The 23,256-nt window shown below is 40.7% G+C and overlaps 1 protein-coding gene across 3 annotated transcripts in view; it reads right to left on the bottom strand.

Annotated features, from left to right (window-relative positions):
• Positions 1–23,256, bottom strand: part of TMEM150C (transmembrane protein 150C) — a 99,340-nt gene that overhangs the window by 52,825 nt on the left and 23,259 nt on the right. The window lies entirely within an intron of this gene.

Raw genomic sequence — 23,256 nt, 5'->3', positions numbered from 1 at the left:
AAGGTGGCTTTAGTTAAGCAGTAACATCATGTAATGCATCTGAACGACTTCCAGGTCTGCTGCTAAGAGGGCTGGCACGTGTCGCAAGTCTCAGCTGGCCCCCATTGTGCCCATGGGTGGTTCTCCAAAGGCTCCAGGGACCAAGGATGCACTGACTCTGTTCCTGGGTTACCTCTTCCGGACACTGCCATCCCCATCCATGTTCTGAACACACTTCTCTTCCAGAGGAGTTCTCTGATTGGGACTTGTGAGCTAGTCTGGTGTTCCCTGTTCTTGTTATCTCACCAAAATCCACAACTGACCAAGGCCAAACAATGCGGAGAGATCACAATGTTAGAGATCCTTGAAATGGTTGACGTGATGGGAGTAAGTTCCAGTAAAACATCACAGAACACATTCTGGAAATCAGCTACGGGTCAGTAGTATCCTCAATTTTATTTCCTGATGAGTCCAATGACAGATTTACAAAGATAAAGAGATGCTTCTAGGTTTCTTTGAGGCACAAAAAAAAGTTTGGCATCTTAATATGTGAAATCAAAATGTGTACTGTTCTGAGAGGCATCAGATAGACAATTATATGACCCTGAGCATTATACATAATGTTCAAAGAATGAAAAGAAAGAGTGGGTTGGGTCAAAATTACCTACTTTATCAAAACACAGCTAAAACATAACCATAATTCAAAATTAGGTTGCAGAAGATAAAGTTATCTCAAAAGTACATTTTCTCCTTTGATTTAAACACACACACACACACACACACACACAGAAAAACTAAAATCTATTTTTTTCCTCCTCCAAAGACATTCATTTAGGTACACACAGTACATTTCTAAAAAAGAGAAGTGTGTCCGGGGAGCTCTGCATTTGACCCTTTTGCTGTGAATGAATAGCCCATTTCTTTTAAATTGCACATAAGTTACTTGCAGCTTTCTCTAGTGTTCCAGAAAAATATCCAAGTAATTGTCTTCATTATTATGTTTTTCCTTATTTATATACCCACTAAAAACTGTACTTACATTCACTCAACAAGTATGGACCAAGTGCCTTCCCTGGTCAGGTATTGTACTGGGTAGTGGGGAAGGTACAGTTATAAAGAGGCAAGGATTCTGCCCTTAGGTGTCTAGAGGAGGAGACTGACACAATGAAATAATTACCAATGCCAATGTAATAACCTTCACAATACAAACTAGCTCTCTCCAGGCCAAAGCAAGGTATGCATAACCCCACCCAAGGAAGCTGAGCAGCGATTTCTAGAGGAGGTGACATTTAACATGGTCTTGAAGGAATTCACCTGCCAGACAAAGGCAAAAAAGGGCATTCTGGGCAGAGGAACAGCTTGAACAAAGCCATGGAAACATGATTGGATGGTGAACCTATTTACCAGTGAAGAGGATTTCAGTGTGACAGTGGTATTGGGGGAGCAGGAAGCCAGGCAATGTCCCTGGAGACACTTGTATCCTGAACCAAAGAATAGGGACATCCTAAAACAGATGAACTCAAGAAATATTATGGGGGTGCGAGATGAAAGCAGAAAGAATTCTTGATACATTTCATTCTTGAAAACAGCTGAGGTGGGGCTCGTAGTGCGCACCTATCAATGAATAGGAACCCTTCCATTTATTTGGATGAGGAAATTTTTGTATTTGGAGTAATGTCAGTTTGGGTTTGGTAATGGAGAAAAAATGATTGCATTGATAGGATACATGGATTTTGTTTTAAAAAAGGGGTATGTCAATGAAAGTACATTCTGGGAATGCAATCAATACTGAAATTGGGTAATAAAACCAGAAGAGACTGTATTTTTTCCAAATTCTATGTCAGTGATTTTTCTTCGGTTAAAGTGGCCACAAACCAGAAAACTCAATTAAAGATGGAGAGAGAAAATGAGACTGAAGATTTACAGGAGATAGATTAATGAAAACCCAATGATAATCAGGATAAAGAAAGAGATTAGAAGGGCTCTTTAATGAGAGGATAACATTCTATTCTTGGTTCTTTATTGTTTAACAAACATAAAGAGATATTCATCCAGTCTTTTTTCTCGGGCAGTAAAATGCTTAACAACTTCTGATTATGGTTACAAAATGGCTGTGGGTGGACATCAATCTGTCTTTTCATGGCCCCATAAAAGAAGCCCCTAAACTCTGCTACAAGAAAGCCATACGTTCACTTTAACCTCATCCCATTCCTTCCTGCTAGGACCTGAGTGGGTCAGGTAGCTGGGGCTCCAGCCATTGCACCCTGGGCTTTAAAACCATCTTTGCTTAATGTCCAGTAGAGCAGGTAGTGGAAAAAAGCTGCAGAGCCCATTTCTTAGACAAATGAAAGAACTTCTTAAAAAATTTCTTTATTGATTAAGGTATTACATATGTGTCCTTATCTCCCCATTAACCCCCCCCCCCAACCCCCACTCATGCCCTCACCCTCCTGTTGTCTGTGTCCATTGGTTAGGCTTTTACAGGAAAGTGCAGGAATGCATTTGGAGTTGGGGCCGAGAAGACAAGGGCAACTACATTTTAATCCAAAGAAAGCATAAAAATAAGTAGAGCAAAGTTCTTCTGGCAAGCAAAGCTGGATCCTATATGATAAATTGGCCTGCTACTTATTTGGAGGGCAAAGGATTATTGAGCCTTAGCAATCAATCTGTCTGAAAAGTATTTCCTAGGGAAATAACAATACCAGTAACAACAATAACAATGAGGAGCTATTGGAAGCAGTTAATATACTATGTGCCTAAGAGTCTGCCAAGTACTTTACATGAGTTCTCTTATTAAGTCCTTACAACAACTCTATGAGATAAAAACTATTATTGCCAATTTACAAATGAGATACAAAGGCTTACAGAAGTTTAATATCTTGCTCAGGGTCACACAGCTAGTAAGTAGTTGAGTCCAAGCTCTTGCCCACTACATTCTACTAAACTCTATTATTCTTTATTACACTCACTTCTTACCAAAAACCCCAATTAATTATAATGAATGGATGATGTTTTAATTAATTAAATATAGATGGCTTTGCTCCTAATTCTTACAAATAATCTTTCTAAAATCAGTAAAGACAATATACTCGACATAATTATCCCTTTCACTGATGATGGGGGTCTTCAGTTGAGAATCATGATTTTGTCTCCACTGGGATGTCCTAGTCTCCCACACAGAATTGTTTTTAAAAAATATATTTTATTGATTTTTTTTAAGAGAGAGAGGAAGGGAGAGGGATAGATATAAACATCGGTGAGAGAGAAACATCATCGATTAGCTGCCTCCTGCACACTCCCCACAGGGGATCGAGCCCACAACCCAGGCATGTGCCCTGACTGGGAATTGAACCAGTAGCCTCTTAGTTCCTGGCTCAATGCTCAGCCACTGAGCTACACCCGCTGGGCATCCCCCAAAGAATTCTTATCCATCTTTCTGAAACCATTGCCAGCCAACCCAGGAAGGGTTTTCCTTCATGTTTTGTAGCTCCAACACATGGTTATCTATCTGCTGGCTCCCTCCTCAATGTGGGACAGTTACAGAGTCTGTAGCTGCTCCCTTCTCCAACATCCTCCTTCCACTGCTCTGATGGCTGGGTCAGGAGTGTATTTAGCTCCAGGATGAAGACACCTGCTTCTCTGGTGGAACATTTACCTCATCAGGGTTGGAGACAGGAGAACTGACTCAGTTCTAGTCTGTCCTCATGCATTCCAGTTCATACTTGTGAGTTCTACTGTGTGGGTGTGGATCCAGTTTTCCTTTCGTCGCCCTTTTGCTCTATCATTCCCTTCCCACATGTTTGTCCACTGGAGTTCAAGCTCCAGCAAAAAGTGAGACAACAGCTTTGCACAGATACTTCAACAGTCTACAACTACATAAGTTCAAATCCCTTAACCAATCATACATACATATATCTATATACCTATACCATTTGTGGTTCCACTTCTCTCTTTGAACCCTGAGTGATAGATATGAATAGGTGAAAGCTTGAATCCAATGAAAACACTGCTTTGGGATGGTAAGATCTCATTCTGATGATTTATTCATACCTAGAAACCAGGTTTGAGGAAGAAAAATAAAGCGTAAGTAGGGAGTGAAAGGGGTCACGGGAGCATAAAAATAAAAGTAATTTGTGATAATGTAACATATGTCTACCTCATGCCAGGCACTGGAAATATAAAGATCAATAATAAGCCTAGGCCTTCTAATCTATGGGGGAGGAAGGACTCTAAAGAGCAACTATAATAGAATAAGTGCTATATAATTGGCATGAATAAAGTACTATGGGAAAACAGAGGAGGAAGTCATTAATTTTGTCTGAGGGGATTGGGGAGGGCTCTGCAGATGAGGTTACATTGACGCTGGGCCATGAAGGAGGAATAGGAAATTCACTAGTGCAGGTATTCTCAAACTTTAGCAGGCATACATCACCCGGAGGGCTTATTAAAACACAGATTGCTGGGCCCTATCTCTGTGTTTCTGATTCAGTAGGCCTGAGATTTTTGTATTCCTAATAAGTGATGCTGACGCTACTGGCCTGGGGACCACACTCTGAGAACCACAGCTCTAGTGAAGAAAAGAGAGGCTGGAGGTGGTCAATGTCCTAGACACAGCTGGGCTAAAGTGAGAGAGGCTTAAAAAATCATTTACAACTGTTTTTTCCCCCTTCCCACAGCCCTCCCTCTTGTTCTCCTTTCTCTCTTACTATTTCTACTTCCCTTGCCCTCTTTGCTCACCATCTTGAATGAATCAAGTTTTATGGTGTCTTGGATGGAGGCACCAAAGTGGTGATGTTCAGAAGGAAGGGGACAACCTAGGGCTGGAGTTCAGGAAAACAGTGAGGCTGGACATATTGATGTGGGAGTCTAGGCAAACTGGTGATAGAGGGAGCCATGGACATGCAGGGGAGACCTCACTTAAGGAGAATGTGCAAAAGGAGTACATGAGCAAGTAGGAGGGAAAGGGAAGAGAGCAGAACAGAAGAGAGCTCAGCAGGCCAAAGGATGAGGAACTCAGGAGTAGGAGGATAAAGGGAATGCTGCAAAGGAAAATGAGTAGGAATAATCACCAGACAGGAGAAGAACAAGAGAGTCTCATTATGGAAGTCAGGGAAGGGTTTGAGAAAAACAGAGTGGTCAACCATCTCAAAGGCTGCAGGAAGGTCAAGTTGGGGGCTGAAGAGAGGCTGAAGAATTTTCCCATTAGTAGGTCAGTGGTGGCCTTTATTAGAGACGGCTCAGTGGAGTTGTGGAGAGACCTCTCTGCAGCAATGTAGAATGAAAAGGTGGTGAGGATGTAGATAAAGTGAATGTGGACCACTCTCAAGTAGGCTGGCTATGAAAGAAAGGAAATATATGCAGTCATAAGTAAAGGGAGATCTAGATAAAGATTCAAGAGAGAAGTTTGTTGTTGTTTTTTAAATGGATATTTGAGCATACATTATAGTCAATGGGAAAGAGGTGAAAGGTTGAAAACAGGTAGAGGGAGGGAATACACAGTGGTTCCAGATCCTGCAGGAGGCAAGGGAACTGTCTCCAAAGTGGAGTGAGGGTTATCCACCACAGGAGGGAAGAAGCAAAGTCATGGGAGTGAAAGTCTCAGTCAGTTCATTCCTGATAATCTCCATTTCTTCTGAGAAAGGAAGCAAGGGCAAAGAGAGAGACAAAGAGATAGAGAGAGATAGAGATAGAGATAGAGATAGAGATAGAGATAGAGATAGAGAGATGAGAGACAGAGAAAGGATGGAGCCAGGAGACTACTCATATTTAGGGGGCAAGGGAGGGAGGGAGGTTGAAAAAGTGGTCATGGAGGCTGAGTAATAAGAGGAAAGAATATTGTCCTGAAAGCCAAGAAAAGGAAAAGTTTCAAGATGAAAGAGATGTCAACAACATCAAGTGCTCTGAGAACTCAAAAAAGACCAGAAATGAGATGAGATCATTGCATCTGGCAATTCAGAGGTCATTATCTATGTTGGTATGAACACTGGTTTTCATAAAGTCCTGGGTCAGAAGCAAGAGTTCAATTGGGTTGAGAAGGAATGGGAGGTACTATTTCAAGAGCTTTGGCTGTAAACAGACAGATGGAGCAATAGTTCGAAGAAGAGTGAGGATGAACGAAAGACCTTTTTGGTTAGAAAGGACAACAAATTGAGCATAATGATTTGTACCAGCTGATGACAAGAAGCCAGTGGAGTATCTTTAAAAGAATATGAATAAAGCAACAACATGTTTGTTTATCAAGTCAGCAAAATATTTACTAAAAATGACATAATTCAGTGCAAGTTATAGTGCATATTGATATAATCTTTCTGGATTTGTCAAATATGTAGGAAAGTGTAGCCTAGGCTATAAATTGGTAATTTTAAAATTTTTCATTATAATAAAGAAAGGAAGGAAGAAACACCAGCATTCTCTTCATGAATTTAAGGGAAAAAAGACAAATGTAAAGAAATGAAGAGGGAAGAAATAAGCAAGTTAAAAGTAACAATCAATGAATTTTAAAAAAAGAAATTAACATAAAGAAATTTAAGAGCTGGTTTTCAAACCACCTCTACTACAGAAAATTTTCCATTCAAATATTTAAAAAATAAAAATATGCAAAAATACTGTTAGATAATATCTATAATATGTATTTACACTAATTGGTGTATGTATATACATATGTGTGTACATATAGAGAGATACACACATAAAACAATATACTGGTATATGAATATATATATATATATATATATATATATATATATATATATATACACACACACACACACACACAGATCTAACTAAAACAAATAGTAGATACTTGTTGGGAGAAGTAAGAATTTGGCAGATGAGGAAAAGCAGGAGATATAAATTTCAATAAATAACTTTTATAATTTTTGATATTTAAATCATAGAAATTCAAAAATAATCCAAAAGAAAGTTCTAGAAAATAGAGATTTTAAAAAAAATCATAATATTATAAGCAATTGAATGTTAATACATTTGAAAAGCAAATACATAGAATTAATGCAATCCCTATCAAAATCCCAGTGTCATTTGGGTTTTTATGGAACCACAAAAGACACTGAATAGCCAAAGCAATCCTGAGAAAAAAGAACAAAGCCAGAGGTATCACACTATCTGACTTCAAATTATACTACAGAGCTATAATAATCAAAACAGCATGGTATTGGTAGAAAAACACACACAGACCAATGGAACATAATTGAGAGCCCAAAAATAAAATCACATATATATGGGCAAATATAATTTGTTGTTGTTGTTGTTGTTAATCTTCACCTGAGGATATTTTCCCCCATAGCTTTTTAGAGAGTGGAAGGAAGAGAGGGAAAGAGAAACATCAATGTGAGAGAGACACATCCATTGGTTGCCTCCTGCACACCCCTTGATGGCACAGGGGATGGAAACAAGGGCAAATAATTTTTGACAAAGGAGCCAAAACATACAATGGAGAAAAGAAAGCCTCTTCAATAAATGGTACTGAGAAAATTGGAAAGCCACATGCAAATGAATGAAACTAGACTACAGTTTGTCCCCACGTACAAAAATTAATTCAAATTGGATCAAAGACCTAAATATAAGATCTGACAAAATAAATTACATAGAAAAAAACATACGTACTAAACTTTTGGACTTTGGTCGTAGAGAACATTTTATGAATTTGATCCCAAAGGCAAGGGAAGTGAAGGCAAAAATAAATGAACGGGACTATAGCAAACGAAAAAGCTCTGCACAGTAAAAGAAACTGTGAACAAAACGAAAAGGCAACCAACCAAATAGGAGATGATATTCACAAACAACAGCTCTGACAAGGGGTTAATATCCAAAATACGTAATGAACTCATACAACTCGACACCAAACAAGCTATCCAATTAAAAAACGGGCAGAGAACCTGAGCAGACACCTCTCCCAAGAAGATACACAAATGGCCAACAGATATATGAAAAGATGTTCAATGTAACTAGCTATCAGGGAAATGCAAATCAAAACTAAAATGAGGCCCTGCCGGTATGATTCAGTGGCTGAGCATCAACCCAGGAACCAGGAGGTCGCTGGTTTGATTTCCAGGTTGTGGGCACAATCCCCCATCGGGGGGCGTGCAGGAGGCAGCTGATGCATGTTATGCTCCCACATCAATGTTTCTCCCGCCCCCTTCCTTTCTCTCTCAAAGTCAATTAACATCTTAAAAAACAAACAAAACACCAAAAAACCTTGTTTTTGACACCTGTTAGTTTTGGCAGGTAAGCAACTTTATAGAAGTAAACCTCTCACAGTTGGAGAGAGACTGCTATCACAGGGAATAAAACATAATACATGAAAAGAATAATCCATAACTAAGTACATATAAGTTATTTCAGAAAGGCGAGGATGAGTTTGGAATTTTATTAATTACATTTTTTATTTTAGAATAGGCAAGTATTATCACTTCAATAGACACTGCAAAGCCATTGAGTAAGATTTGAAGTGGATAAGGATATGCCCGCCCCCAAATATGCCTCTTTGACATAAGAATTATTTTGAGGTGAAGGCACTGGAGTTCTGAAATCCCTTATCTGCCTAAAAGAAGAGCTTCCCCCCCAAACTCAAATGTCATAAATCCTCTCCTCAGAGCAAATCTAATTAAACTCTTCTCAGAGAAGAAGAGTCGGCATCCACCTAGGCAGACATGGCCACACACTAGCATACCTCCTCTCTATTTTCCAAGGGCCCATTCATCTTTCCAAAAAGTCATTTGCTTTTCCATTAGTGCCCCTTCTTCCCTTCCCCTAGGAAGTTAGGTATATAGACTCCAAATTCTTTCTTTTTAAAATTGAGGTATAATTGACATACAACATTGTATTAGACCCCAAATTCTAACCACCTCTTTGAGTTACTCATCTCTGGATGCTCGCATGTGTAAGTGGGATGCACATGCTAATAAACTTGTTTGTTTTCTCTAGTTCATCTGTCTCTTGTCAGTCCAGCTTACAGGGCCCCAGTGGAGAACATAGGAGGGGAGAAGGGAAAAGAATTTTCCCCCATATAGGTCCCATATCCATTCCTTATTATTTTTTAAAAGCAGTTTTAAGAGTAGGAATAGAAAACTATTTTCTTAACATAATTTTTAAAGGATTTATGTAAAATCAATAGCCTCAACCATTCTTAACCAATGAAAGCTTAATAAAGGCATTCCCTTTAAAAACAGGAACAAATGAAAGGTGGATCTTATGAGTGTTTATTTAGCAATGTCCTGGAAGCCTTGAACAATGCAGCAACATATACACTAGATATAAAAGTGTAAGAGGTATAATGTAAAGGAGGAGGCAAAAATCAAGTGTTCCCATGGCTGGGCTGGTTTATCAGTCTCCCTCCTACTACACCCTTGGGAAAGGTTTAACTGAAAAACTATTAGATTTAACAAGGGAACTCAGCAAGTGGCTGGATACAAAACAAACATCTAAAAATCAATAGCTTTCCTGTGTACTAGCAATAACAATTACGATATAATAGAAATAAAATGCATTCACAATGTGCAAGATGTAACATCTGGAGGGAAAACTTTGCTAGGAGATAAAAAGGAGACCTAAATAAATGGAGAGACAGTAATAAGTTGTCAGTTCCGTGTAAATTACTCACAGCGTGAATCTCTAAATGGGGTCTAGGGATTACTGCTTTAAAATCCCTTGGATGCTTATTAAAATGCAGATTCCTGGCCGAGCCCTGACTTAACAGCATCACAAGAGGGGGAAGGGTAGGTTTTCAAGAAAATTGTCTTTTTACCAAGCTCCCCAAGTGATTGTAATAAATACACACTAAAGGTTGGCAACCACAGCTTTATGTAGGTTTCATAAAACTTTAGTAAGATTCCAAGTTCATCTGGAATGAGCCAAGAAGGTGACTGCCCTGACATATATTAAAGAATATCATAAACTTAAAGTACATGCATAAGATACATCATAAACTTCAGTAATAAAAATAACGTGGTCCTTTGAAAAGACCAACGAACTAATCATCTGAACGGAATAGTCCCAAGACAAAAATCCCACATTAAGTTACACAAGTAAAATTGGTTTTGTGTGTCCGTTATTGAATCACCAGAAAACCACTGCCTCTTTCTTCACCCAATTTGAAGGGTTGGTTTGGAAAGACCTGATGCCACATGTAATCGAAGCAGTTTGGTTGGGGAGGCCACAGGCATATGTGTTGTAAGGAGTAATTCTGCCCCTTAAAAATAATTTGTTTTGGATAGTCTGTCTGGTAAGAACATGGACTAATACCACAGAGAGATATGAAAGTGAGACACTGATCTTACTCCCAGGTCCTAGGAGAGGGAGGGATGGCATACCACTCAGGGGTTCACAGGGGAGGATGCCCAGAGGGTGGGCTCAACCAAGAAGATGGGAAGAGAGAGAGAACCCATAAGCAAGTGCCTTTACTGGGGGATGGAGGGAGGACAAGCAAAAAGTGCAAGGGGATTTCGGGATGCTCGAAGCCTGTTTGTGGGTATATTGAGGCAGCAGGAAAATAGGATTTTTTTAAAAAGTTATAATGCAATCAACTCTGTGATGCTTCAACATCAGTAACTATATTAATTCAGACCTTGCCACCTTGGTTGTGGAGATGTTAAAGGTGAGTGGGACAGCTTGATTTAGCCACTGGAAGGCAAACTTTGATAGAGATGACAGCTAGGAAGAGTCCTAGTAGGACTATGACAAAAATATGCACAACCAGGCATTCTACTTTGTGAGCAATAGCCAAGAGAACAGGCCAGGCATCTCTGATTGTAAGGGAATCTGTTGGTTACATTATGAGAGCTCTTTACCTCTTGGCCCATCCCTCATAGTTTGGCCTATTACTCATAGTTTGACCTGTTCTAGTCCAGAGTTAATAATGTCATACAGCATGGACAAACCCCTCCCGCCCTGGCTTGTAAGTAGTCAAAAGTCAGTCTGTTATCTATTACGATTTGGGCTAGAGACTCATGGGTTTCTTGCATAACGGACAGTGTTTTGTGCAGCTTCTGAATGATCTGTAAGGGCCATCAAAAGATGCTGGTTGGCAGTTATGACTTGATTTTGTTCGAAAAAGGACACTATGTTGGTGCCAATGCTGGCTGCTCCTTTGGTATGGCAAGTCCTATTACAATAGGTATAAATATTGTCTGTTTTGTCTGGCATCCTTGGGTTGATGGAAACAGGGAAGTACCCAGTGCATAAAGAACTATGGGAATCCCCATTGCACCTTGAGTCATTGTTTTATTAGGGAAAACATGTTGGGGAGTCAACAAGGAGAACGAAACAAGGTGCTGTGCCTAGTACCACTATTTAGGGCTTAATGAGCCCATGAGAATGTGGCGTTGTGTTTAGCCAAGGGAAAAGAGTGGTTGTGGTGGTCATGGTAATAGACACAAAGCAAGAGACGGTAGTGGGAGACTGGGGAGGAGGGTTGAGGAAAAGGCACCAGAGAGTGGGTGATCCTCTCTCCCAGGGGTTGATAGAAGGCAGACCCTCCAGGGGAAAGCAATAATCTCCATTACTTTTAGTTACCTCTACCAGATTTCCTCACAGGCAAGGAAGTGTAGGGTATACATTTTAGCAGAGAACAAGGAGTAAACTTGAATCATGGGCTGAGCAGATAGCTAACTCAGGAATAAAAGCAAAAATGTCCTGTGTACACTTGGTGCCACGGGAGAGGTGGTCTATGGGTGTACCTGGGGTGGAGATTTTAGTGTAAGAGGTGGTTATCTCCAATGGCAAGGTCTTGGGTTGAAGTGATGTCATCTGGGGCTATGTCATCTCCAGCCCTGAGATTGCGGGTCAGGGCAATGTTGTCTGGGATGTGGGATTGGAGCATCCTTTCCAAAAGGGTACTTGCTTGCTGTGAGCTTCCAGATTGTAAACGAATAAAAGCACCCAGGAGTAATAAGAGCAACAGTCAACAGAATGGTGTGCAGTTTTTATTTTAGGTTTTTGTGGAAGTTGAGGTTCAAATGGATCCCATATCAGATGAACAGTTTCCTGGCCTGTGGGACAACCTAAGTTTAATGAGTCCTAAGAGAGTACATACAGTACATGCCCTTGATCTGGCCTCCAGCCCTATGGCATGGGGATATAATTGAAAATTCATAAAAATAAATTAAGACCTGGGGCAAGTAGAGAAAATTAGAGTTTATTATACTAGAATTTGAAAAAGGGTTTTGTGAGAAGACCATATGTCTCTCAATTAAACAGTTATGTGGGACTTATCAGGGACATGCAAGTGCTTTTGTGTATCTCTTCCAAAAGCCTAGCTTGTGTATTTTGAAAAGTGAAAATGGGTGTCTTGGTTACTATCCATAATGTCTGTTACTCTGAAGGAAATAAGGAGTGTCCTTCCAACCCATGTATTTTGGCCTTGGTATATGCAGAGGCATGCATGATTTTCATTTTGGGTATCTGTAAGGCAAGAGATTTCTAAAGCAGTTTACCTTGAAGGGGATAATTTTTAGGAAAAGGGCCAATAGTTTACAATAATGTGAAGATGGGCCATTTTTGGCCAGGGCATCTGGGCACTAAGATGACAGCCTGCAGTTTGGCCAAATAGTTTCTGGGGTCCTGTCCTATACTAGGGACGTTCTGGCTAAGGAATGAAAAGCAGCAACATTCCATGGGGCTCTATCACATATGATGGTTAGCCATTCCCACTGCTGTTCAATTAACCCCAAGAGGCTCCCCAGGGAGGCAAGGGGTCTGAGGGAGAGGGGACTTCCTTTAGCACCTTGGCTGGCATCTAGCAAGGGGCTGAGGACAAGGAAAGTCACCTTCTCCCGGAGGTGAAATATGCCAGAAGAGCAATGTTTGGCTCCAACCTGTCTTAAGTAGGCATTGGTAGCGGTGTTGAGCTTGTGATGCATTGTTATGATTTAAAGAATAAGGGGCAGTGGATATGGAGGGTCACAGGCTCAGGGTCTATGAAAGCCTCTACCAGTATTTCCAGGACAGTCCAGTAGGTAGCTAGTCATTTGTTGTTTTAATGGAGAGACCAACTGGTTCAGGTTCTTGCATCAGAAGCTCTGGGGCAACCAATGGCCATCAGAAGTGGTTCAGAGGCTCCCGGAGGCATGAGAAGAGGTTGTCAAAGGTTCTGCAGTGAAGGAATTTTTGAAGGTACTAATAGGAGTACCTACTGGTTTTAATTTTTAAGTAAAATTTTTAAATAAGGACTATGCTGTCACCAGAACCCAAAAAGAAGTGCATGATGTTGGATTTATGTGTCATTAACAAATGTCATATGATTAACAAATGTGTCATATGAATCTCCTTGGAGGAGGATGCTATCAATGTAATATTATATGTATGCTCCTGGAGAAAGATGGATGAGTCAAGGTCTTGTCTGCAAAGACTGTGTGATAGCAAAGGTGTTAAAGTACCCCATGGGAAGCCAGAAAAGATATATTATGTGCCTTTGAAGGTGGAGGCAAACTGCAGCTGACTATTGAAACAGACACTGAGTAGAACATGTTAGCCAAATCTATAAGAGCAAAGTATTTATTCATTGTTCTTTGACTAGAACCCATAATTTCAATAATATTGATATTGGGTATGGGGGCCTTGATGGATGGAACCATAGCATTAAGGTCCTAGTAACCCATTTGAGGTGCCATTTATTTATTTGCTTTTCAGATTTAAGAACAGGTAAAATTAGACTGCCAAATGGAGCAGTGGGGGTAATCACTCTTTACTTATTAGCTTTTAATAATAAGTTTTAATCTTTGAAGGTCCTATTTTAATTTACTTAAGGCCACATTAACTATTTTAACTGGGGTCTGTGGGGTTCCTTTTATGAAGCCAATTTGTAAGAGCCAAAAACTTACATTCATTTAAATTTATTATTCATTATATTAGAGCCTTTATGTCTAATATGGAATATCTTAGGGCAATGAATATAATGACTGTAGAAAATTTAGGCAAGGCTACAGTTAAAGTGAAGCATACCTATTGTTTCTCTATTTATATTTAATTATCTTTCTAAGATTATAGAGGGCACAATGTTTAAATTTAGTGGGATGCCCACAGACAACTCTAATTTGAGCCCCAGTATTAAGTCCAGACAGTTTTATCAGTTGGTGCATTTTAGCATACTTTAAAGTTAATGTAGAACCTAAGTTGTAGAGACACAAAAGCCAATCAGCACCTTTTTCATCTTTTTGTTATAGAACTTCTTCAGGCCCTAACTGATTTGGCTCAAGTGAATAGAGCGTCATCCTGCGGACTGAAAGGTCCCAGGTTCGATTCCGGTCAAGGGCACGTACATGTTTCTAACTCTCTATCCCTCTCCCTTCCTCTCTGTAAAAAATCAATAAAATATATATTTTTAAAAATCAATAAAATATATTTTAAAGAATAAATTATTTAAAAAATTCTTCAGTATATAAAAAATGTATATACACTTTGAGTTTCCAATTGGATCAAATTATGCAGCCTTGCTTTAACTGAGTTATGCACACACAGATATACATAATGTATTTAATTACCTTTAATTTATTTACTTTTTCCTGTAGTTAGGGTTTTTTTGTTGTTCTTATTTTGTTTTTCAATCCTCACCCGAGGATATTTTTCCATTGATTTTTAGAGAGAATGGAAGAGAGGGAAAATGACAGAGAAATATCGATGTGAGAGAAACACATAGATTGGTTGCCTCCTTCATGAGCCCTGACCAGGGCCTGGGCAGGGGAGGAGCCTGCAACCAAGACACATGCCCCTGACTGGAATCAAACCCAGGACCCTTGGGTCTGCAGGCCCACGCTCTATCCACTGGGCCAACCCGGCTGGGGCTCTTGTTTTTATAAGAAACTAGAGGCCTGATGCACAAAATTCATGCAAGAGTAGGCCTTCCTTCCCCCGGCTGCTGGCACCAGCTTCCCTCCGGCACCGGGACCTGGGCTTCCCTTGCAGCCCTGGCTTTGTCCGGAAGGTTGTCCGGAAGGACGTCCTGTCTAAGTAGCATATTATGCTTTTATTATTATAGATAAGTAATCAGGACTAGCATTATGTCTGCTAAACCTAAGTGTGCTCCATATGTAAGGTGTCAAGTTCCTTTTTTTCTTTATTTCCCTTTGGTCTAGTAGCTGCCTAAGTGGCAGTACCTCCTTCCCCCTGCCTTTTTTTCCCCCCCCCCTTTTCTTTCATTTTTTCTGTTTTAGGCTTTTAACCACCTGAAAACAGGAACTTTAGTTTCTGTCTCTGGTTGATAAGAGGAAGGGGAAAAAGGCTATAGCCTCTCTCTGGGACAACACCCCACCAACCCAGGATAATCAGCCCCGCCCCACTCCCCACCATTTTGTTAAACAAAATCAGAGTGCTCTGTATCTTTAGGCAGCTAAATTTTTCCCCTCTGTCTTTGGTTGTCTACCTGACACGTTCCAGGTGGTCCAGTGACCCCCTGCTGTGTGTGTGTGTGGGGGGGGCTCTCTCTCTAGGGGGTCCCAGTCAACTTAGAGGGACTAGGATCTACAAGTAGGAGAGCAATAGTGGCCTCAACTCTGTCTTTTAAATTCTTTGTTTTGTTCATTCTAAGGAGACTCTTAGCATGCCAATAGGTAGCAGCACTAACAAGTGTCCAGTCAAGTGGACTCGGAGGTTTCTAATCTCAAATGGGCTAAGAAACCGCTGCGGGCATATTAGGGAGCGGGATCAAAATGCTACTTCCTGCCCTAACTGGTTTGGCTCAGTGGATGGAGCCTCTGCCTACTGACTGAAGGACCCCAGGTTCAATTTTGGTCAAGGGCATGTACCTTGGTTGCAGGCACATCCCCAGTATGTGCAGGAGACAGCTGATTGATGTTTCTCTCTATCCCTCTCCCTTTCTCTCTGTAAAAAATCAATAAAATATTTTAAAAAATGCTATTTCCCTCCCACCCTCCCCCTCCCCCTTTGTTTTACACTGAGCCACCAGTCTGGGGGAACAGGATCCTTGCTATCCCATGGGGTGGGGGCCAGGAGCAGGTCAGCAGCAAGGGATGCAGCCAGACAGGAGGGCCAACCAGCAGCACTTACTGTACAGTACAGCCCAGCATGGGCTCTGAGGAGGGGTCGCCCGACACCGAATGGGAGGCAGCAGTACTTGCCCTTCACGAGTGTCACTCCAAGACGCATCGAGCCTTGTGGTCGGGGGTCACCAGCCTATTTTCCCGGGTGCTTAAGAAGTCCGCGCTTGGACTGTGCCAAACGACAGCCCAGCTGCCCAGTGGCTCTGTTTCGTGATCTGGGGTGTTGGGTTGGGGTTGGGGCAGGACCCTCACTTTAGGATGGAGAGTGTGGGCGCGCCCGAAGGGGCAACACAGGGCAGCGCACGTGCCCCTCAACCAGCCAGAGCCTTCCAGACCTGAGTGGTGAGCAATCCAAGGGCATCTCCGTGGGGTTTTCCGTCCTGACTCAGATCATCCCGCCAACTGGCCAACTGTGTTGTAAGGAATAATAGTTAATGAAAATAGATTTTTTTTTTTTTAAGATCAGCTTGGTGCAGACGCGGAATAATACCATCAAGAGACATGAAAGTAAGAGATTGATCACATGCTCAGGTCCTTTGAGAGGGAGGTGCTCACAACAGGCAGGGCCCACATGAGAGGAGCACCCAGGCTGTGGCTCGACCCAGTAGGTGGGAGCAGAGAGAGGGGAGACAGGCAAAGTGCCTTTAGTGGGGGCAGGGGTGGGGCCACAAGCAAAGGGTAGGAGGAAATGTCAGTGCTGCGTTTGAACGTCACCAGGTCACAGTCAGGGGAGGGCAGAGGGGGCTCGTGGCAAGGACCAGCCTTATCACACCAACCGGTTGCCTGGACAAGGTGCTAATAGCCTGTTTGTCGGGATATTGAGGAAGCAGGAAAGCATGAAGATTTGAAATTTTACAGTACAGTACATCTCAGAGGTACCATGAAAACCAGAACAAGGGGAGGCCATGCAATTCCCAGTCAGGAGATATATTCCAGATGTAAAAACATGTAACAAAACATCAAAAAGAGCCTCCAACTTGGGGGAGGGGCGAGGAAGGCCCAGGGAAATGCAGGCACTGACCTGGGCTGTTTCTCACATGCACGGTTCTAAGCAGTAGGTGCTAGAGTGGGGAGCAGCAGTGGCTCATATTTAACATCTACTATCTAATATGGGGAAGCCTGCTAGTCTAAGATACATTTGAAAATAGGGTTTCTCCATAGCAGCATTACTGACATTTTGAGCTGGATAATTTTTTGTTGTGGGGGCTGACCAATACATTGTAAGATGTTTAGCATCATCCCTGTCTCTAAATTAAAAGGTAAATGCCTGGGCTTCTAGAGTACTGACTAAGCACTGAAGTGTCCTGGGCTCAGTTCCCTGGCCCTGATCAGGGCAAGTGTGTGTGTGTGGGGCGGGGGGAGGGGGGGGAGGGTGGGGGAAGGGTTAACCAGTTGATGTCTCTCTCTCACACTGAAGTTTCTCTTCTCTCTCCTCCTCCTCCTCCTCCCCCTCCCCCTCCTCCTCCTCCTCCTCCTCCTTCTTCTTCTCTCTCTCTCTCTCTCTCTCTCTCTCTCTTTTTCTCTCTCTCTCTCCTTCTCTCCCTCCCTCCCTTCTGCTCTCTCTAAAGAAAGTAATGGGAAAAGATCCTGGGGTGAGGATTAACAAAAATAAACAAATAAATAAATAAAATGAAAAGGCAAGTGACAAATTGGCAAAATATTTACAAGCAATATGACAAAGAGCTACTATTCTTCATATATAATGACAGCAGCAATAAGAAAATGACTAATGCATCAAAAAGAAAAATGGGCAAAAGACATGAACAAAGTTTTTATAGAATAATTACAAACATCCATATTAAGTACATGAAATTATTAACTTCACCAACAATGAGTGAAATTAAATTTTAAAAATAATGTTTCCATTTTTGCCCTGTTTAAGAAGCAAACATTTATTTTGGTAATACGTAATGCAGGTGAAGATGTGGATAAATGAGCTGGGGCATCTTACAAATGTTGGAAAACAACTTAGTATTAAGTATCAAGAGGCTTAAGAAGGTTCCTATCCTTTGATTTTGTATTTTAATCACAGAACATGTAGTGAGTTGAATTGTGTCCCCCTTCAAAAAAGATATGTTCAAGTCCTAACCCTCGTTACCTGTGAAGGTGACTTTATTTGGAAGTTGGCCTTTGCAGATATAATTACTTAAGTATCTTGATAAGATATCATTAAGGATTTAAGGGGGGCCCTAAGACCAAAGTTTGGTGCCCTTATAAGAAAAAGAGAGGACACAGAAAGACATACATAGAGAAGGTGGCCATGTGAAGACGGAGGCAGAGACTAGAATTATGCTGTCACAGCCACGGGATGCCAGGAGCCACCAGAATCTAGAATAGGCAAGGAAAGATCTCTTCCTAGAGCCTTCAAAGGGGGCATGGTCCCGCCGACACCTTGGTTTTGGATTTCTGACCTCCAGAACAGTGAGAGAATAAATTTCTGCTGTTTAAAGCCATTAAGTTTGTGGTAATTCATGGTATTAAGGTTGTTGTGGCCCTTGGAAACGAATACACTATGGAAACAATCAGTGGTATGAATAAAAAATATATAAAGATGTTCACCTTTGCATTAGTTGTGATGGCAAAAAAAAATTAGGGAAAAGTTAAAAGCAATGAAAAATAGAAGGAGGGTTAAATTATAATGTATACATAATGTATTGTGCAACCATTAAAATATGTTTTGAAACTAATGCCATAGGAAAATGTTTACTGTATAGAAAATAGAAAGTTTGGGACACAAATATATGTACAATGTGATCCCCAAATACATATAACACACATACTTATTGCCCTGATGAATAAAACGAGTAAAAAACTTCAAATAGAAAATAGCACATATAATCCACAGTATACTAAAAGAAAAATGACATAGGAGCGTTTATCCCAGGAAATATAAAAGTATTAGTTGGAATGTAATGTAATACATTAACAAGTAAAATTAAAAGGAACTCTAAGAGGATGTTGAAAAGATACTTGACAAAATTCAGTGCTCATCCCTTACAAAATATCTGGACAAACTAGGAATGGAAGGATTCTATAATTAGTGTCTCCCACAAGCCATAAGTCAATATCATTTTTTTTTTTAGTGTGAAAAGGCAGCTTTCCTATTAAACAAAACTAGGATGAATGAATAAATACTATTACCATGATTAACACTGTTCTGGTAGTTTTTGCCAATTCAATAAGACAAAAAACAGAAATAAGGGGACTACCTATAATAAATACAGAAAAAAAATTATTAACTGCAACAATAAGACCAGATAATTGATTAAAATATCAATGAAATGAATGAATGTTCACATAAGGGGTTGGATTAAAAAATGAAAATTCAGTTTTTAATTATGCAGAAAAATGGAAACATAAGAGATTTACAGTAGCAACAAAATCCATAAAATATATAGGACTATCTGTAATATGAAATGTACATGAAAAAAAAAAGCCACCACAAAGCTCTGAGAGACACAAAAACTTGAATCAATATTCAAGTTAATTAGAATTAGGGTTAATTAGAATATTGTGAAGAAAGCCACTCTTGCCAAATTAATTTAGAGATATCAAAGAATTCAATTTAAAAAAACCTTACGGGAATTAATTTTGGATTTGACAGTGTTTCTAACATTCATCTGGAATAACGGTTGAAACACATAACTACATATAAAAATGTGTGTCTAAGTCCCTCTTTACAACCTACTTAATAATTCTGAAGAAAGTTAGTTTTATTTGGAATTTCACAAAATAAGTTATTCATTGTCTCTACCTGTTCTTTTAGCAGTTAATAAGAGATTAGCATTCATTACTTGGGAGGTTTCAAAACTGATGGGTATTTATTTTCTTAATAAGTATATTTTCCCTTGTGCATTATTTCTTTTGTACTTTATTACTTTTTATCCTGACTAATTTCCCCTAGGGACAAGCGAACTCCTGCAAAGCTCTGTGGTTATTTAAAAGTATCCATCAAAACCTTTTATTTACATACTAGAGGCCCGATGCATGAAATTCATGCAAGAATCGGCCTTCCTTCCCCCCGACTGCCAGCACCTGCTTCCCTCTGGCACCCAGGACCCGGGCTTCCCTCACAGTCCCAGCTTTGTCTGGAAGGACGTCTGGTCTAATTAGCATATTACACTTTTATTATTATAGATTAAACTTTATTTTTATACTGGCATAAGGACAGATTGGTATAATAAAAAAGTGGTCAAGACTTGAATTCCAGCTCTGCCTCTTTCCCAATGTATTCCGATTCTTTTTTTGCAAAGTAGATTAGTATATCTACCTGAAATATTTGTTGTGAATATACAGTCACGTGATTATTACCTAGCACGGTGCTTGACACATACTAGAAACGTAGTATGGTTTACTGTAAGTTATATATTTTCCAAGTTTATCGTTCTTTTTCTTTATTTTCCCATTTTACTTATATAAACTCTTTACCCTATTTTAATTCAATCTTGTGTGATGGTTAGAGAGAGAAGGAAATGCTTTAATCATCTACAAGTCCACCCAGCTCCTAGTCCAATGCTTCCCACATTTTGGATGCCCCTGGATGTGAAAGAGAAGAAAAGGAAGGAAGAGAAGGAAGGAGAAAGGACAAGATGATGATGTTGGTTCTCATCATATGGGTGATATGTTTGTGCTCTCGTAATAAAATTGTATTTCAGTCTATCTTACATATAATAAAATATTAGTATTTTAGAAGATGTACTAAATTAGTAGAGGGAGGTAAAGTGACACATACAAATCTGACTAAATCAGTAAGGAGACAAAAATAAAGTAGAAACCAGCCTGTCCACAACATTTATTAAATTCCCACGATATACTTAAATGATTTCAGGGTCTGGCTCTCAATTCTACAGTCTATCCATGGTTTAATGGTGAAGAAATGTTGATATACTGAAGCAGTCGGAATCTTATTATAAAAGTAAAAAATAAAAACTTATGAGTCCCGTAATAGCAATAGCAGGCCTGCCTTGCTCTACAGCATTATTTTGTTTTACCACATATGGTCTCCAGGGCTTTGTTTATGTGCAGTGGGGTGAAATGACAGCTGCCAAGAAGACAATGTTATTTGCTTTTTTAGTTACACATATAAAACCAGTACAATTTTCCTGAATGCTCAACTAGTAAGCTTATAACAATATTAATATGACTAAGTTAATCTGAGAAGATACTAATTTAAAAAATGGTACCTAATAAAGCTCTAAATTAAATATAAGCACATGCAAAAGTATCAGAAGAAGCCAATCAATGTTCACAAAGAGGTAGGGTTTACGAAAAAGGTGGGCCTTGTAGCTGTGGGCAAATGCCAATAAATAGAATGGGCCAGGGAGGGCATTTCAGTGTGGGAACCATGAAAATGAAAGTAAGAAAAGACTGGTGAGTGGAAGAAAAGCATGGGTTCTGATTATGCACGGCCTTGAATGCCAACAGCAGTATCCTGGATTTGGTCCTATAAATAAGATACTATTTCAGGAGTGTTCCTGGGTCAGGGAGACCTTATAAAAGCAAAATGCTGGGGAGATGAGCAGACAGCACTGTGCACTCAAGTGGCCAAGAGGCAGGAGGCAGGGAAACCAGTGTGGAAACTACTGCAGTGTTTTCACATATGAAATCATTATTGTTTAACATAATCTTAAAAATCTGTAAAGCCTGGGAATTGACCCAAGTTATTTCTACAGAGCAAAGAGTGGAGAAAGAGAGCAAGCTGTAGTTCTAGGCCAGGGCAGCCCAAGGTCAACTCTTCTTTGAACTTACACTTTGCATCAAGGTGATCATGGGTATCATTAAAAGGGTGCAGGTGAGCCTTAGCCAGTTTGGCTCAGTGGATAGAATGTCGGTCTGTGGACAAAGGGTCCTGGGATCGATTCAGGTCAAGGGCACATACCTTGGTTGCGCGCTCCTCCCCGGCGCGGTTGCAGGAGGCAACCAGTTGATGTGTTTCTCTCACATGATGTTTCTCTCTGTCTTTCCCTCTCTCTTCCAATCTCCCTAAAAAAATCAATGGAAAAATATCCTTGGGTGAGGATTAACAAAAACAAAAAATAAAAAGGATGCAGGTGAAAGTCACACTAACTGGGCTTTAGAAAATGTGGAACAGAATGGAATTACCACTGGTTAATATAGGGAATGACCCAAAACTGAAAGTATTTCGAAGTATGTCCAGTACATGGCAAGACCTAATCAAATAAGTATTACCTTTATGTGACTAGCACTGTGAAAGACCTTTCATGTGTTATATAAATAATGGATACATATCTATACTAATAAAAGGGTAATATGCTAATTAGACCGGGAGACCTTCTGGACGTCCTTCCAGACAAAGCCATGGTGGCGGGGTCGAGGCAGAGGCGGTTAGGGATGATCAGGCCGGCAGGGGAGGGCAGTTGGAGGTGATCAGGTCGGCAGGGGAGGGCAGTTGGGGGTGAGCAGGCTGGCTGGGGGGCAGTTGGGGGCAAGCAGGCTGGCCATGGGGGGCAGTTGGGGGCGAGCAGGTTGGTGGGGGGGAGCAGTTGGAGACAAGCAGGCTAGTAGGGGGGGCAGTTGGGGGCAAGCAGGCCAGCGGGGGGGGGCTGTTGGGGGCAATCAGGCAGGCAGGCAGGTGAGTGGTTAGGAGCCAGTGGTCCTGGATTGCGAGAGGGATGTCCAACTGCTGGTTTAGGCCCTATCCCTGTAGGATAGGGCCTAAACCGGCAGTCAGACATCCCCTAAGGGGTCCCAGATTGGAGAGGGTGCAGGCCAGGCTGAGGGACAACCCCTCCCCCTGTGAATTTCGTGCACTGGGCCACTAGTGTGTGTGTGTTTGTGTGTGTGTGTGTATATATATATATATATATATATATATATATATATATATATATATCACTTACTGTGTGCCAGGCAGATCTAAAACTCACAATGCTTGAAGGTAGGGGCAGTCATCCACTTTCACAGATACACAAAGGTTAGTAGCCTGCCCAATGTCATGTTGCTGGGAATGTTGGAGCCAGGATTAGGACCCAGGGGGCTGACTCCAGGGCCTGTACTCTGAGCACTACATCTGTGGCTGCTCTTCAAAACAACCTATGAAGTAGTAAGATGAATCAGATTTGTTCGACAAATATGTACAGAGTTCTTACCTGCTAGGCCCCATCCCCTGTATGGAGTTTTCAGCAATGGATAACCTACAACCCCTACTCTGAAGAAGTTTACAGTCCAGTGAGCAAGAGAGACAAATAAACCCACATTTTATGGATGAACAATAGAAACTCTAAGCTTCCATATATTAAATAACTTC

Source organism: Plecotus auritus, assembly GCF_963455305.1.
Source record: "Plecotus auritus genome assembly, chromosome: 1".
NCBI classification, from domain to species: domain Eukaryota; kingdom Metazoa; phylum Chordata; class Mammalia; order Chiroptera; family Vespertilionidae; genus Plecotus; species Plecotus auritus.
The sequence above is the reverse complement of the archived record's forward strand: the minus strand, read 5'-3'. Positions and strand labels throughout refer to the sequence as shown.